Genomic DNA, 15,289 nt, shown 5'->3' on the forward strand with positions numbered 1-15,289 from the left:
TATGACTCTCTGAAAACCCCCAGATACAGAGATTGTTTTCAACTCAAATGTAGCTTTCTGAGGTCTGTGTAAACCAGGCTTCCTAGCAGGGATTAGGTACATGCTATTGTACTTTCATAATGAGGAGAGCACCGAACCAAACAAAAATATTGTGCAGTATTGACAGAAGACATTCAGAGCTGATGCACATAAAATAATGCAGCAAATAGCACATAAGGCTCACAACACTGCTGTGTTTGGGCCACTATTACTCTAAATGCAAAGCTTAGCTTTGTTATTTAAAATGTACTCTTAAAAGAGTTGCAATGGCCCAAGCTCTGCTCCAGTTCAAAGCCCGCACCCGGAGAGTGGTCCTTGGAAAGTCCTTCCCAGCTTTTGTAGGGAAATGTGCCCAAGGGCCAGTGGCACTAGTGTAAAACCTGAAATAACTTGATTTTCATATTTTTGCTGAAGTGCACCTGAATCCAGCCCTCAGCCATGCTCATCAGTCATTTGCCTGGGGGAAGCACAGCAGGCTTTGAAGTGGTGCTACTTCCAAGCAATAGCAGGACAGAGATACAAATATTTTCACCCAGGCTGGTGAAAACTCTTCCAATGGGTTTCCTTCTCAGCTGTCTGTCACTGAAAGACTTTCATTTTTTAATTGTAAAATTATTAGCTGGATGGAATGGGCTGCCTGGGGAAGTGGTGATGTCAACAACCCTGGCCGTATTTAAATGACATGTAGATGTGATACATATTGACAGGGTTCACTGGTGGCCTTGGCAGTGCTGGGTTAATGCTTGGATTTGATGATCTTAAAGGTTTATTTCAATCTAAATGAGTCTGTGACTTCAGTGCAGCTCCTCATTATAGATTGCACTGCTGTGTGTCCAGATTCAGAGTGCATGTGCACTCACAGGAGTGCACTGGCTTCTATTATGCTTCCTTTTCCTAATGCTAAAAATTAGGGGGGGTTTCTTCCCTATAATGGAAGCATTCCATTTACTTAAGGGAAACTAAAGGCACACAAATGGAGTTCAGAAGTGGTATTGCTATTATTTGATCAAAATTGCTTGGGAATTTTTCAGAAAAAATGCTATAATCTGCTTGTTCACTAAAACTAATCATTTTTCCCAGAAAACAGTCCTCTAGGTAATCTATTATAATAAATTATTTAATTTAAATGTATAATTCTGATGTTTTCTGCATGAAATGTACTAAGGTGTTTAAGGTTAAAATTAAACATTTAGTTAGGAAGTAATTTTGAGGGTTTTGTCTGTTCAGGCAGTTTGGAATTGTGGATTTCCTCTTTCAACACAAAAACATCTAGGACTGGAAAACCTTTACCTGTTCGACCTGATTTCCTGCATATTTTTGGACAGAAAGAAAATTTAATTAGAAGCAAATTGTGTAAGATACTCCTTTCCCAAAAGTTCTGTGCCACACGTACCACAAAAAAAAAAGCTATTTTCATTGAAACTCTAGCAAGGAGAGGATTATAGTATGGCCAGAGTTGTTCAAGAAGTCCTTTATGGTGTCAGAAAGTACCCCCAGCTAATGCTGGTACATCAGAGCTGTCGTGTCACCTCCGGTAGCGGCTGAGCTCAGACAGCTGGTGACTCTGGCTTGTTCCCTCACATGCACAGTGTCATTAGAGAACTTCCTAGAAAAACTTTGTCTGGTGCAGTCAGGGTAGCTCCTGGAGTCAGGAGAGCCGGCTGGGGACCCTGCACACCGGAGTGCGGGGCCAGAGCTAGGCTCGGGCTGCTGGAGGCCGCGCTGGGCCGGTGGCTGAGCAGGGACCCTGCAGAGGCCGGCGGGCTGGCACATTCTGCCCAGGGAATGGGGACCTCCTTGGGGAGCTGCTATCGGTGCTGGAATAGCCCCCAAACAGAAAAGTACTGGATGAGCACCTTCCTGGCACAGCAGCTGTGCTCTGCTGTGGACCTGAATTTTGCTTCCTGAAGGTGAGGATTAAATACGAGTTATTTCCTCTTCAACCTTGGGGCAGCTGGGAAGAGCTGAGCCAGGTGCAGGATGGATGCGAGCTGTGCACCTTCCCTGCACTTTTCAGCATGAGTGCTGTGGGATTTATCCATGTATACTGGGGGATAGTCTGAGTAAAAGCAGTAAAAACATAGGCCTGCAATGTGGGATCACGCCTGGGTTGTTTTATGTTACAGTAGAGGGTAATGTCCAGCTGTATGAAGGATTAGGCATAAAGATCTTCAACTAATCTGATGATACAGGATGACTTAAGCTCCCACAGAGTTCAAGGAGTGCTGAGTTCCAGGTGGCTCCAGATTGGTCTCTATTTAGGTGAGGCCACTGCCCAGCCCCCTTCAGCTGAGCTCTGCTGCTGTACCCTGAGACACAGCACAAATACACTTGCTCCATTAGATAGCCCCACAGAGACTTCTGAGGCCCTGTACTTGGCAACCACAAAAGTAGAACACACTAAAACACAAAAACATAGAACTGAGCTGGCAATGGCTCTGCTCTGTGTTCATCTCTGCTCAAACAGGCTTGAGTGAAGCAATACCTGGATCTAATAAACCACGTAAATGTCACTCTCTGAAGGCTCTTTCCAGAAAGAGATGATGTGCAGTGCCATGCGGCAGGCCCGTGCCTAAGCCTCATGGAGAAGAACCAAATTAAATCATATCTCCAGAAGCTGCTGTTCCCTAGATACCAATATGAAAATAATCCATTTCTAAAGATAAATTCTCCTCGTACATCAAAAGTAGAGTACATCAAATGCTGCAAGAAAGAAAAAAAGTGTAGCTGCAGGGATGGTTTCAGAAATTTCAGAGTGTGTAGAGGAAACCCAGAGCTGTTAGCATATTTTTTTACCTTTTTGACAGCGAGTAAATGTTCTGTGGCAGACAAATCTGCAGGAAATAAAATTTTATGATGTGCTGTAACCATACTGGTTATATATCTATACACTACTGGCAGGCTATCAAAAGACGCACATTTCCAGCGTTTCTGAATGTGACTTGAAAGCAGCTTGACTTCTGTAATCATAAACACTGACAAGTGTACTCTGCCTACATGGACCAGATGATGTCTCTCTTCATATTAGCATGGTGGTGTTGTACAAGCAGTCCAGTGAGATCAAAATTAACTGAGAAGCAAAGGGAATTTTCTATCTTGCCTAAATATTGGTCATAAACCAATTTGCCTATAAAAGGAAACTGCAGCTCCTTCTGTTTCCTATCCTATTGAGTTACTGCTCAAAATAACAGTAACTAGTGCTGGCAGTTATTCCTTTTTCATTCTCTGCATCTTAGTAATATGCAACCAAACTCTTTTTATTTATCCTAAGATAATCCCTAATGGAGGGGTACTACTGACCATGAAAGCAGTAGTAGCTAATGGCAGACATAAAATATCTTTCTTCATGCGTGTACATTTTTTAAGAACTCTGATGAATCTGTATGGTACACAGCTGTACTGTATCCTCTCCAGGCCAGTACTGTCACATACAAGCACATAACGCAGGTGTGAGCATATCCTTCAAAAACACCTCCCCTTTTCAGCTCCTATTCCTACCTTCTAGAAATTGCACATGTGATTTCTACCGCAATTGAAAACCATAGTAATTAATGATTTCATTACCTTTTTTTTTTTTTTTTTATGGAAAGGTAGTAGTTACCACAATGAGTGCACAATGAAAAATAATAAGCATACAACTCAACAAAACCCATTGGGCTCTGTTCTTTTACAAAGGCACCACATTGGTGTATGGGTACCTAATTACCACACTGAAGAGCAGAATCAAAAGCAGGTGAAAGTAAATGTAAACAATTTAAACAACCGTTGTTGTCAGGACCTTCATCATTAATGTAAAATGTCCTTGTTCTGGCTGCTGTTGCCTGGTCTGATGAAAAGCTGTTCTGTCAGTATCACATGGTAAAATTGCTCTGTGTAGCAACCTGGGGGTCATTGATAAAAGAAGATGAAAAAAGCAATATGAAGCTGAAAAATTAATTATTGTAGTGAAAATATGTCTTATACTATACGAGGCTGAGGTAGAACTAAATTAAATCCCTAGGGAAAAGCCACAAAGTACAGTAATATGGAGTAAATTAAAGGAAAACACACAACTTAATGGAAATGACCGCTCGATCAAAGGATTTGACAGCGGTCCATGGTTCTGCTGTTATACTTTCAGACATTTGGACTTTCACATTTTTAATCTGTGCACTTTATTTTGCTCTTAATGTAAAAATGTGTTAGGTAATCCTCTCTAATGCTTGCAAATCAAGGAAAGTTTCAAAGATGAAAGTGGAGCTCTTCCCGGGTAGCTTTTGTCTGAGCGTTCTTAGCAGTCGAGGTTCTTAGCTATAATATACTGCCCATGAATCAAAGAGAATAATTTCACTACAACCAGAGGAAAGGCTTGTGGATGTCTGTTATTTAAGAGGCAACAAATAATGGATGATGTGGAAAATATTGAACGTTAAATGCTCTCTTGCTGCTGACTTACAGAATGCTTTAATGTTACTAGATGTTTGACAGTACTAAAACTAAGAAAAAAGGATCACAAGGATATTCCAAAGTTAAGGAAAGAACAGACTGCAGGATAATTTTAGAGAAATCAGAGGTCATCAAAAAAAGTCAACAAAAAAAGCAAACTTGCAGCAGAGCCCTCGAGGAACTAGCTGAGGTATCCTGAGCAGCAAAAGAGAAAATGTAGAGAAAAGCACATCTAGCATCTATATTTAAAATGAATTGACTACTTTCTTGTATTGTGCAACTTGTCACCTGGTTTGAATATCTAAAAAGATATCAAAATATTAAATAACAGCATTGCAAGCATCAGGAGACTCACAATGTTGTGGAAGCACCCTAGAGTGATGCCAGATAGGATAAGCCCAGTCTAATTTACAAGCAAACTGGTTTGATGGTGGCAGGCCATAGATGAGACATATCTTGATACTGCCCCAAACTTATGAAAAATAAACAAGCAAAGCTAATACAAATCAGATGTGTTCAGCTGTCATCCCCAAAAATGGTCCAAAAAGGTGCTTGCTCTCTTTGTCAATGTTGTACTACAGCTGGGATGTTATAGAGGGGTCAGCACGCTAAGGAAGTTTCTTTCCTGCTTCTGGCCAGAGTGACAATACTGCATTCAGTGCACCACTGACCCCAGAACCCAGACCTGTTGGCTGCTTTTCCAGGTACATAATCCACTCCCTCGGATTTCCCTCCAGCTCCCTGGCTGGGCATCTCGGCCACATCAGACTTGCCATGAGCAGAGTTTGCAGGAAGCAGTGGGCTCTCCTCACACCACTGATCTAGAGCCTGGTGCACAAGCCACCAGACCAAAAGCCAAATTTAGGGTTGTACAACACTCCCTGTGACACATCCCCAGTGGCACAGGCAGGGTCTGTGGGCTCCTGTGGCTTTGGGAATGAAGCCTGCCCTGTGAAAAGCCCAATCTCCATAGTGGAAACCTAGGGAAGGGCTTGTTGGGATCATTACTGGAAAATTTCTCCTCCTGATACTGAAAACAGCTTGGCGAAATAAACACAATGCTTTTCAGAGAGAAAAATATAGAGTGCACCAAGACATTCAGTGTACCAATTTGCAGCATACTTTCTGCATAATTAGCACATTATTAGAAAAAATAACTAGAAGGCAAATTTAGAAATTTCTTTGCTCAGGGCTCTTCAGTATACAAAGCTGAAATACCATGACAGATTTTTAAAGGAACTGCTATTTAAACTGGTACTAAAAAACCTCCTCAAGTGAATGTTTCTCTAAGCTTCTCGGCTTAAACCTCAGCTACACATTCTCCCTATGATATACCTGTGGATGCTTAGCATTAACTTTGTCATGAGTGCTGTGTTTAGCCTTTTCTCAAAGTCAAAATCTAGCATGAAAAACTCTGTGCAGTTCAATGCATTAGTATTCCATAAGTGAAGTCAGTATATACCTGTACACTGACTTCTATTTTGAATCAATTTTATAGCCTTAAATGATTAGTGCCTGAAATAAATGATTGAATATGCCTTGAGAGAAAATGTGTGATGAATAAAAAGATGACAAATGCTTTGTTTTCTGGAGAGACCTGGAGCAGATTTATCATGTTAAAGAAATTGCTAGAGTGATGATGAGGTAAAAATCTGAATCTTTATTTTTCAATTAACAGATTTGCTAAGACAGTTTTCCTAGAATATTTAAAATCTTTTCTAGCATAGTGGTATACCTGGTAGCTCCTGTCTGCTCTTCCTTTTATCTGTAAAAAGTTGCACAAGTACACTGGAGCTGCTCACTTTTAGCAAAAACTTATGACCAATGTTCCCAGTTGAAAAGGGACTACATTGACTTATCCATGGCCAACTTTTACGCTGTAAAATTATTCCAGTCACCTGTGATTTGAAAAGATGACCTAGGAATGGATCTGAAATCCTAAGGAGTGCTATTAGATAATGTGTATTGGCAGGACACACATCAGCATCCCCTCAAACCCAGCACCAGTTTTAAGCAGGTATTTCCTGTGAGGCCTCAGAAGCGTTGTATAATTAATACATACAGCAGTTTCTCTCCTAAGTCCGTGGGAAATAAGAATATTTAACTGGAAAAAGATCACCATTTTAGACTCACTGAGCAGAACCTGAGGAGAAGAGCATCTTCTGCCTCCTTTGGAATGGAAAGGATTTCTACCTTTTGTTGTAAGAGTCCTTATTTGTCTGGACATTCATATGCTTAAGTATATTGCTGAAAAAGCATAGGCTTTACATGATCCTTGTCCAGGGGAACATGAAAGTGTCCAACCATTTCACAGTGTGGCTTTAGACAGCTTTCCTAGTCCTGACAACCTGAACCAGTGATTCCAAGGCTTCTGTTTTGTGTTCCAGACACATGGAAAAGGCAATTTCAAACAAATTAAACAAAACCTACTATTTTGGAAGGATTTCTTGGAAAAAAAAAAGTGATATTTGATTAACAGTAAAACCCTTCCTACAATTTTCTGCAGATTTGACACCCTATTAAAGAAAACAACCAGCAGTCACCTCTATAAACCTGGGTCCCTCAGTGTGGGGGCCTTATGATTTTATCTTCCAGGGATTCAGACCAGTGCAGTTCATTAAAGATAGATTGTTCCTATGGAGGGTGAATCTCCTTGAATTTAGCATGATGTCAGTAAGAATGGGGTATTTCCACAGGCTTTCCTCACTGGTGTGCTGCTGACACAGCCCTTGAAGCACAGACCCTGCTGCACGGTGCTTCCTGCCCTACAGTGAAGCAGCTGGCACAAAAGCACACCTTCTATTTTTGTCAAAACCATAACATGCACAGGCCATATTTGGAAGGTGCACATGCCAAGACCCAGAGCAACAGGGACACCAGAAGATATTGATTGACAAATGCTGCAAGATGGAGCCTTGAATGCAACAATAAATTGCCCAGCTGTAATTTTCCTTAAAAATCCTTAAAAATTAAAAAAGCTGAAGCTCATCCTCTCTCTTTCTTACAAAAGTAGGTGTTTTGTGTAAAGCACAAATTAATTCACTCCTTATTAATAATTTTCAAAGGATTTTGCCTTTTCCTGTAAAAGTAAATCCTATACTTTATCCACTTAGACTACTATGATACTTGCAGCCTTTCACATATGCTGTTAGCTGCTCATTTATCTTGCACTAGTGATAGTCTCTTTAGCTGACCTGTGGTGTGACTTTAGCTGAATAGAATGTAAAACAGGAGCTGATAAAGAGCATTTTTACATCTGAAGGTCATAAATATTGAACAGATTCCCTGTCATGCTTGTAAAGAAGAGTGTCACGCCTCTTTTGGTTTTGCAGTCAGTCTTTGAAAAGCAAAGGCCTAGCAGGAGTACTGGGGTATATATAGAATACTTCTTCACACTTCTAAAGGAGTACAGAACCACTTCTATAAATTTAATAATAAATACAAACAGTTTGTGCTTCAAAATGGTACATTAATGCAGAGTTAGAACTGTAATATCAGACACTCAAAACCAGAATATTTTAGAAGGTTGGGCTGTTGTAATTATAATGTAGCTAAGCTGCATATCTGAAAGTGTATATGGCATATTTTAATAGTAAAAATGTATTAAAACTTACATTTTAAAATCCACTTTCTTTTTCAATATGTGAAACTTATGTTAATGAGGCATGAGTGACAAAGCCAGATTTGAAAGTTATCTCTTCAGTGGTTAGAAATTTTCAAACTCCACAGGTTCACAACTCCTTTTTTGACCATCAGGTTGATTCAAAAATCATGCTAGCTGAAAACAACCAGTTCTCTCCTCAGAGGTAGTTAGTTTGTTGTTTAAATAATCTCAAGCTCTGAACTGTAGGGTTTGGTTTTTTTTCCCAAATGTGGTTTAATATATAGGGTTTGCATATTTTTTTAAAACAGGTAGACACAGAAAAATTAGAGAGCAAAAGCAACTCCACAGCCTTCCTTGTCGAAGTGTCCACTGGGAAATAAAAAAGGCTGAAGGATAATTCATACTTTTTGTTTCAGACTAATACTGAAAATTCCATGTCAAATTGATTTGTTTCATGGGTACTTTGCTGTTATCAGTTATCTGGACTTATTAAAATGTGTGAGATATCTTTACTTCTCTCTCTTCACACAAAAAGCAGCATTAGTGAGCACTTCAGTCCTATTTTGAGGAGCTGAGCATCAGACAACATTTTGCGATCCTGATGTGGTCATTAAAAAACACGCTACGGTGAGGGTTAACCTTGACACCTGATTTTGAAAACCCAATTGAATCTTCACACTGACTTAGTGTGGGCTTCGACTCTGGCTGCATTTGAAGGAATTTACCTGGGCAAATGTAGACATGGGAGAGATTAGGCTGAGTACAGAGCTTTTGTCCCCATAGAGACATTTTGTATGCACTGTGCTGCCATCAGGCCCAGCCCTTTGGAGACCTCCCCTGAGCCCACAGGGACTGCATGGGGATCGTGGCACTCCTGCCCCACAGATCACCCTAAGACTCTGACTTGTCATCTTTACTAAATGCTTTAAACTTTCCTTTTAGTCTGTAAATATAATTTGTATCTTCTTTAGAGACTGAATTCAGCACAATTTTAAAGATACTATTTGTCTTAGCTGCTACTTACTGCTTTATCTGAATATGTACATCACGTTTAAACTTCAATTTTTAAGAAGTGCATGCTTTGTTGTAGATGGAAGAGTGGAAAAGTTGAAGACTGTTGAACTCCTATCTGTTTCATCTGCTAAAGACTTTAATTAAAATTATCTCATTAGCAAAGATATTAATCTATAATTTATTGTTTCATTTTTCCAAATGATTCCTAAAGCATAATAACATATCATGTAACATGTCCAAACAATTGATAAAACCAGTCTGTAGTCTGACACAGGCTGAGTTTTTTAACAGACTTATCAAAAGTCTTTGACATTTTAAAAAATTTCTGCCTGTTAGAAAGAGTAACGTTCTTCCCCATTAGAGTGACTTTTTCATCAATGGCAATGATTGATAGAGAGAGTCTATTCCTGCTAGAAAATAACCCCATTCACATTCTGAATCTATACAGGACACTGGAATCTTGGCTGTACAGGTGTATGTCTTTGTCCACTCAGCACAGAAAAAACAGCACAGAAAATGTTGATCCACAGCTGTGGGAATTTGCTTGCTCTGCCTGTCTGATCTGTAGCTCCCTTCTGAATCCACAGAGTTTGCACTCCTGAATTTTGGGCAGCCACTCCTCACATTGTGTTGCGATTGAGTACTGATATAAATTTAACAGTAACCAAAATCTCTCTCATACCTCTATAAGGCTGTGCTGTATCTTGGCCTCAGAATGTTCATCAGTTAAGGTTTTTTTCCCAGCTGAGGATAGCAGTTGTTCCACTCCCAGAGCCACCAACCATCCAGGCAAATATGGACTTTTTCATTCTTGAAGCTTGCAGAAGAAAGGTGTGATGGAAATAAAACTGAACTTATAAATGCTTCTCTTTTTCCCCTATTAGGAGCAAATTCAGCAATGTAAATGGGCTATAAAAACATATTTTGTTATTCCTGGAGCAACAAACTTTAATTTAGTTACCTGCATCAGACTGTTCTAAGTTGCACAACTTGTCTAATGTCATCTAAGCCCCATGAAGTTAAAGGGCTGCTGTTATTGAGGGCCATTCATCCTTTATTTGCTGAACAATACAATACCAAGCAAAACCACAATCCCTTTTTTGTTTCTGAGACAAATGGAAGTGTTTGAGGTTCCTGGTACAAGAGGGAAATTGGACACCCGATGATGTGGTTACATCTTACATGTGGTTACATCTTACATGTGGTTACAGCTTCACAGCTTGAGGAGTTGTGAAGACCTGGAAAATACTGTGAGGCCAGGGCTTTTAGAAGGCTGCTCCTCAGATGGCAAAATACACAGGGCTTGCTGGAATTCTAGGGCAATTTTCCAGCAGTGGGGTTTAAAAGTTGTGCCATGGAAGTCATGTGTATGGCACAGGAGATTTTTCTTGCCAGAAGCTTCTGAACTGAACTCCTTGCTTTCCAGCTTCTCATGTTCTGTGCCCATGGCTGAGCCCTTGAAGGCAATGTCTGCTACTCTCTCCAGCAGGTGGTGGAAGATGGTCCTCACACATTTTGTGTCTGGCTGCCAGCCTGAAAAGGCAAGCAGAAAATGAGCCATGAGGGCTGGCCTGAAAGGTTCATTCAGCTGTTGCTTCAAGAACCAAACTTTTCCTTAATATACTAAGGGGTTAAGAGGGAAGTGAAAATTATTCTTTCAGTAATGGGAAATGGCTAAACAGTTTAAGCTGAAACCTGCTAAAAAACACTTGCCCCTGGGTGGCCACAAAGCAGGAAAATATTACCAGAGAAGGAGAAAGTTTCAAAAAGTTATCTGAATGAAAGAAACAGAAAGTTATAATGGCACTCCTGACTTAACCTTACCAGCTACTGCTACTGGAGCTTACTATAATACTGTATCTTATCTGACCCCAATCCTAAGCCAAATAGTTTTGTTCTCTGTTCCTTTATATTTTGCTGCTGGCTACAGATAAAATTGAGCATGTCTCATTCAAAGAATATTAGTGTCTAGATACCAATTGTTCATCCACTCATAGATACAAAAGAAATAGTAAAGGGTATTTGCTTCAACATCATGACTTCATCAAACAAATGGAACACAAGTAGCTCAGTAGAAACAAAGAGAGTTTTCATAAACTGAAGAACAGGAGGATAGGGATGACTATTCCACTTTCATGGAAAAAGCTGATTCCTTTGATAAACAGCATCACAAAACAAAGCTGGGTGTTATTAAAATGTGTCTTGTCTCTGTAACTTTGTAAAAGATTGTGTCAATCTTGGAGCTATTTTGCTTATATCCTTCAAAATAAGAGGACCCTTAATTAATAATTTATAAGCACAGCCACTCCAGTGAGTGTTCCTGCAGGCTACTCTGACTACCTTAGCAACCACCAGAGAATGCTAAGCAGGAACAGCAGTGACCCTTCTGGACATAAATAAGTTTTTTTCTCATATCACTTGATAATCTTTTTCTTTGTACTGTTAAGTCCTTTGTCCTCTAGTAGCCAGGATGTTAGCTGGTCATCTCCACACTGCTGTAAAGATGAAAAGAGTGGAAATAACACCGAGACAACTTCACTGCTCCGTGCTGACAGGGCAGAGGCAGACTGTATCGATCGCCACGTCTAACTGGTAATAAGAATGTAAACTCAGCCTTGTGCTGCTTTCCATCAAAGCAATGCAAGTCAAGCTTTCCTTTTGCACAGGCCTGCATTCATTTCTCCAGTTGTCAATATGTCCTGATAGAGCTTTTAGAGACTTATCAATATTTAACTGCACTTCTATTGACTCAGCAATTACACGGTAATTGATTTAAGATTGATTATCATCATGTTAACGTTTTAATGGTCAAAGAGTAATATAACTAACTGAACATGATATTATTTTAGGCTTTTATTACCTTTGTCCATGTGTACTATCGTTCCTTGTCACCAAATTTTAGGTTTTACTTAATGTTGTATTGTTCACCAAAAATAACAGAGAATATTATTTATATATTTATTCTTATTAATAAGAATTAATTCTTATTTTTACATCATAATGTTTTTATTATAATTAAAATATTCAAGTGGAACTCTTCAGAATATCTTGTTGCTAGTTGAAACATATGAGAAGTGTGAGTACTGGCAAAGAGTCGATTAATCCCCTGTGCCACATGAGGCAGTCAGCTAAAGGATAAGACAACTAAGTTATTTTATCAACTGCAGTGTTGTATCCAAGGGCTGGGTTTGATGAATGATGTTTTTCATTAATCAGTTTTATTGATTTCTTGCATGGAGAACTCTCAGACCTAGCTGGAACTACAGCAGGTTTGAGCTCTGCCAGCTCTGGAGATATAAATATCAGCCAAGAAAAATATCCAAAAAAATAAAACCAGGAATGTGGAAAGATGGAATTTTTTCCCAGTGCAAGTGATTAATTCAGTCCTGTTGGTGCTGTTAACTCTTTGTCTCTCTTGGTATGTGAGGTGTAGTGAAGGTTGTGTCTGATCTGCTGTGTACAAGACCAGTGGGATGTGAGGCCAAGACCAGCTGCAGCCAGGACCAGTTGGGATTTTTACCTGCTAGACAGGAGACAAAATCACAGAGACAGGGCTACCTTTTTACTTTCTTTCTTTTTTTAATTTTTCTTTTTTTTTTTTTTTTTTGCAACAGCTAGCTAAATAAATAGAAGTACATCAGAAAAACAAGAGGAGAAATTAGATTACAGGTGATGAGTGATTGTCACTATAAACATTTTCCATCCAGTCTTTTCTGAGACAATCAGAGATTAGTTTAAGAAAATCTCACACTATATTTTAGCTGTCTTTTGTCACGACTTACCTTGCTGGGGCATTTTCCAAGAACCCACTTCTGAAGTTTTTCTCAAGATACAGAGGCCGGTTTCTCTCACAAATAGACCTTGGGAGACTGACTGTTAGATCTAGGCCTTAATCAAAGGGAAAAAAGAGCAAAGGAATCTTCAAAGGATGCCTCACTATGCAAACGAAGAGGTCTGTGAGCTATTTCATTGCAGAGCCTACTTGTTCACTGGTAACAACTGAAAAATTATTTTTTCTGCTATGAAGTGGACAGGTTTGAAGTTTTTGAAAGTTTGTGAATCCTGTTTTAAAAAGCTTTCAGAAAACGGCCACTTGATGGGCTGCTACATCAAAGAGGGCAAATCTCACTCTTCAGCACTATCATTGCAGGATTTGGTCAGACTTGTGACTATTTATGGATGTATATTTGTGATGTCTTTTCCTGTTCCTTATCAACCATTGGAAATTCTGTAACTTTCAGGCATGAGCAATCCTGCAGACATCTTTTCACAGAATCACAGAATTGTTAGGGTTGGAGGGAGCTCTGGAGATCATCAGAAGTTCTTCCTCATGTTGAGGTGTGACTTCTTGTGTTTAGTTTATGACCATGGCCACTAGTCAGAATTTTATTTTATCAATCTTAGAAAGAATGGGAGCTCTTCTAATGAAAAGGAATTTTATGCATACTTCTTTTTTTGGGGTTTTTTTGTCTCCTTCCTTTCACCTATTCCCTCCTTCTTCCCAAAGCTGAGGTTCAGTCTGATATGGTATTTAGGGTGGCATGGGTAAAAATAAAATAGAAGGAAGTCCTTTAATATTAATACAAGTAGTTTAGTTGGTGTGTAGTGAGAAAAAAAATCATCAGAACCTTCACTAAATATTAAGGTTGCTGCTATTGTGTACAAAGATTCCTTGAGAGATGTGGTTTCAACATTCCCACCTTGTGGTGTCATTTCAGCACAGCAGCTCAGACTAAGAGTGATAATTTGTATTAGGAACTTAGTACTGAACCTTAACTTGAGCCCAGGGAAAAAACATCATCATTATCAAATAATGTCAGAGGTTGCATGAGTGCAGGAAGGCTTGAAAGGCAACAGAAAGCTTTCTTGAAGAATCCAGAAAATTATTCCTGAAGGTTTGATAATTTTTATTTTTTTTTTTAATATTGGTTGAATCACTATAACAAGAGCCTCATGCTAAGGCTGTATTTTGTAAAAAATAAAAAACAAACTGCAGACACTCTTACAGGACTGAAAAAAATAGGTCCTCCTCCCCCTGAAATGATCACTGTTAAGAAGCTGGTTTTGAAATTAATTTCATTTCTGTCTTGCATCTAGACAGATATTGGATGTGCATAAACACCCAGGAAACTGTTTTGTTCTGACCTTGTTATGATTTTCAACTACTTTGCACAGTCTGTACAAGACTAAACCAGACCTGGGCCTGCAGTGGCTCATTTGACTCCCCTCATTTGCTGGAAGTAAATTAGGACAGTCAGAAAAAGTTAGTGTGCTGCCTCAGAAAAAGTTTCTGTGTTCAGGATTCCTCTGCATTCAGTCAATTTGGATAAGGAATATCAGGTGAAAATGTTGATTCCTGCTCAGTCAGACTACTGATGGGGAAATAAATAAAACATTTTAAAAGGAAAAACCTGTCCACATGTCTACACTTAATTTTAGAACTTCATGCTTTATTTAAAATTCTTTTACATAGGTAGAAAATACTGAATTTCACATTAAATACTTCATTTTAATTAAAATATAATACCAGGGGAAAATCTCACACAAACACACTGCCTGTAAAAGAAAAATAAACCAAGCAAAAACCTAACATGACAGAGTTATAACTCAGTTCTTAGAGTCTCTTCTAACTGTCCTGCATGAAATTGAGGAGCTGAATTTTTAGAGCCAATGGGTATCACAGTTTTATTTGAATGTAGAAGATGCCTTAAATTCCTCAAAAATTATGTCTGAGATATTTCAAAATACATATCTGGGGTTACTTTTCCCTAAGAAAAAATTGGTCCTTAAGTTCTGGATCCTTGTTTGCTGTATGCATCCAGAGGCTCTTTGATTCTCCCCTGACATCCACAGCAGGCCTTGAGGAATGCATTTTATTTATTTGTTTCTTTCTTTGTTTGCTTGTTTGTTTCTCATGAGCTTTGGGTGAGATTTAGGTATAGCTGTGCTCTCCCTGGCTGACAGTCATAGCCCAATTCCATAATTCTTGTCTTCTCTCAGACATTTGCAGAGCCTAGGCAGGAATTCTGTCCAGGTTTTGATCCATCTCTTTTCATGCTGCTTCTTCCCACCTTTGTGCAGAATATAGTTGGATTTCTAAATGGATTCTGTGATTATTAGCTGCTTCTAGAGATGGCAATAATAATTAATACTTCCCTTTTATGGAGGATTTTAATGAGGTTAGTATTTGGACTAATGAAATTCTGA

The 15,289-nt window shown here is 39.1% G+C and overlaps 1 long non-coding RNA gene across 1 annotated transcript in view; it reads left to right on the forward strand.

Moving 5' to 3' along the window:
- Nucleotides 1-1,552: 1,552 nt before the first annotated feature.
- The window catches only part of LOC147651621 (uncharacterized), a 47,597-nt gene continuing 33,860 nt past the window's right edge, over nucleotides 1,553-15,289 (forward strand). Inside the window, exon 1 of the long non-coding RNA XR_015290328.1 lies at nucleotides 1,553-1,949. This is a non-coding gene — a long non-coding RNA (uncharacterized LOC147651621). The remainder of the gene's footprint in view (nucleotides 1,950-15,289) is intronic.

Source organism: Cyanistes caeruleus, chromosome 9 (genome assembly GCF_971803275.1).
Source record: "Cyanistes caeruleus chromosome 9, bCyaCae1.hap1.1, whole genome shotgun sequence".
Classification (NCBI taxonomy): domain Eukaryota; kingdom Metazoa; phylum Chordata; class Aves; order Passeriformes; family Paridae; genus Cyanistes; species Cyanistes caeruleus.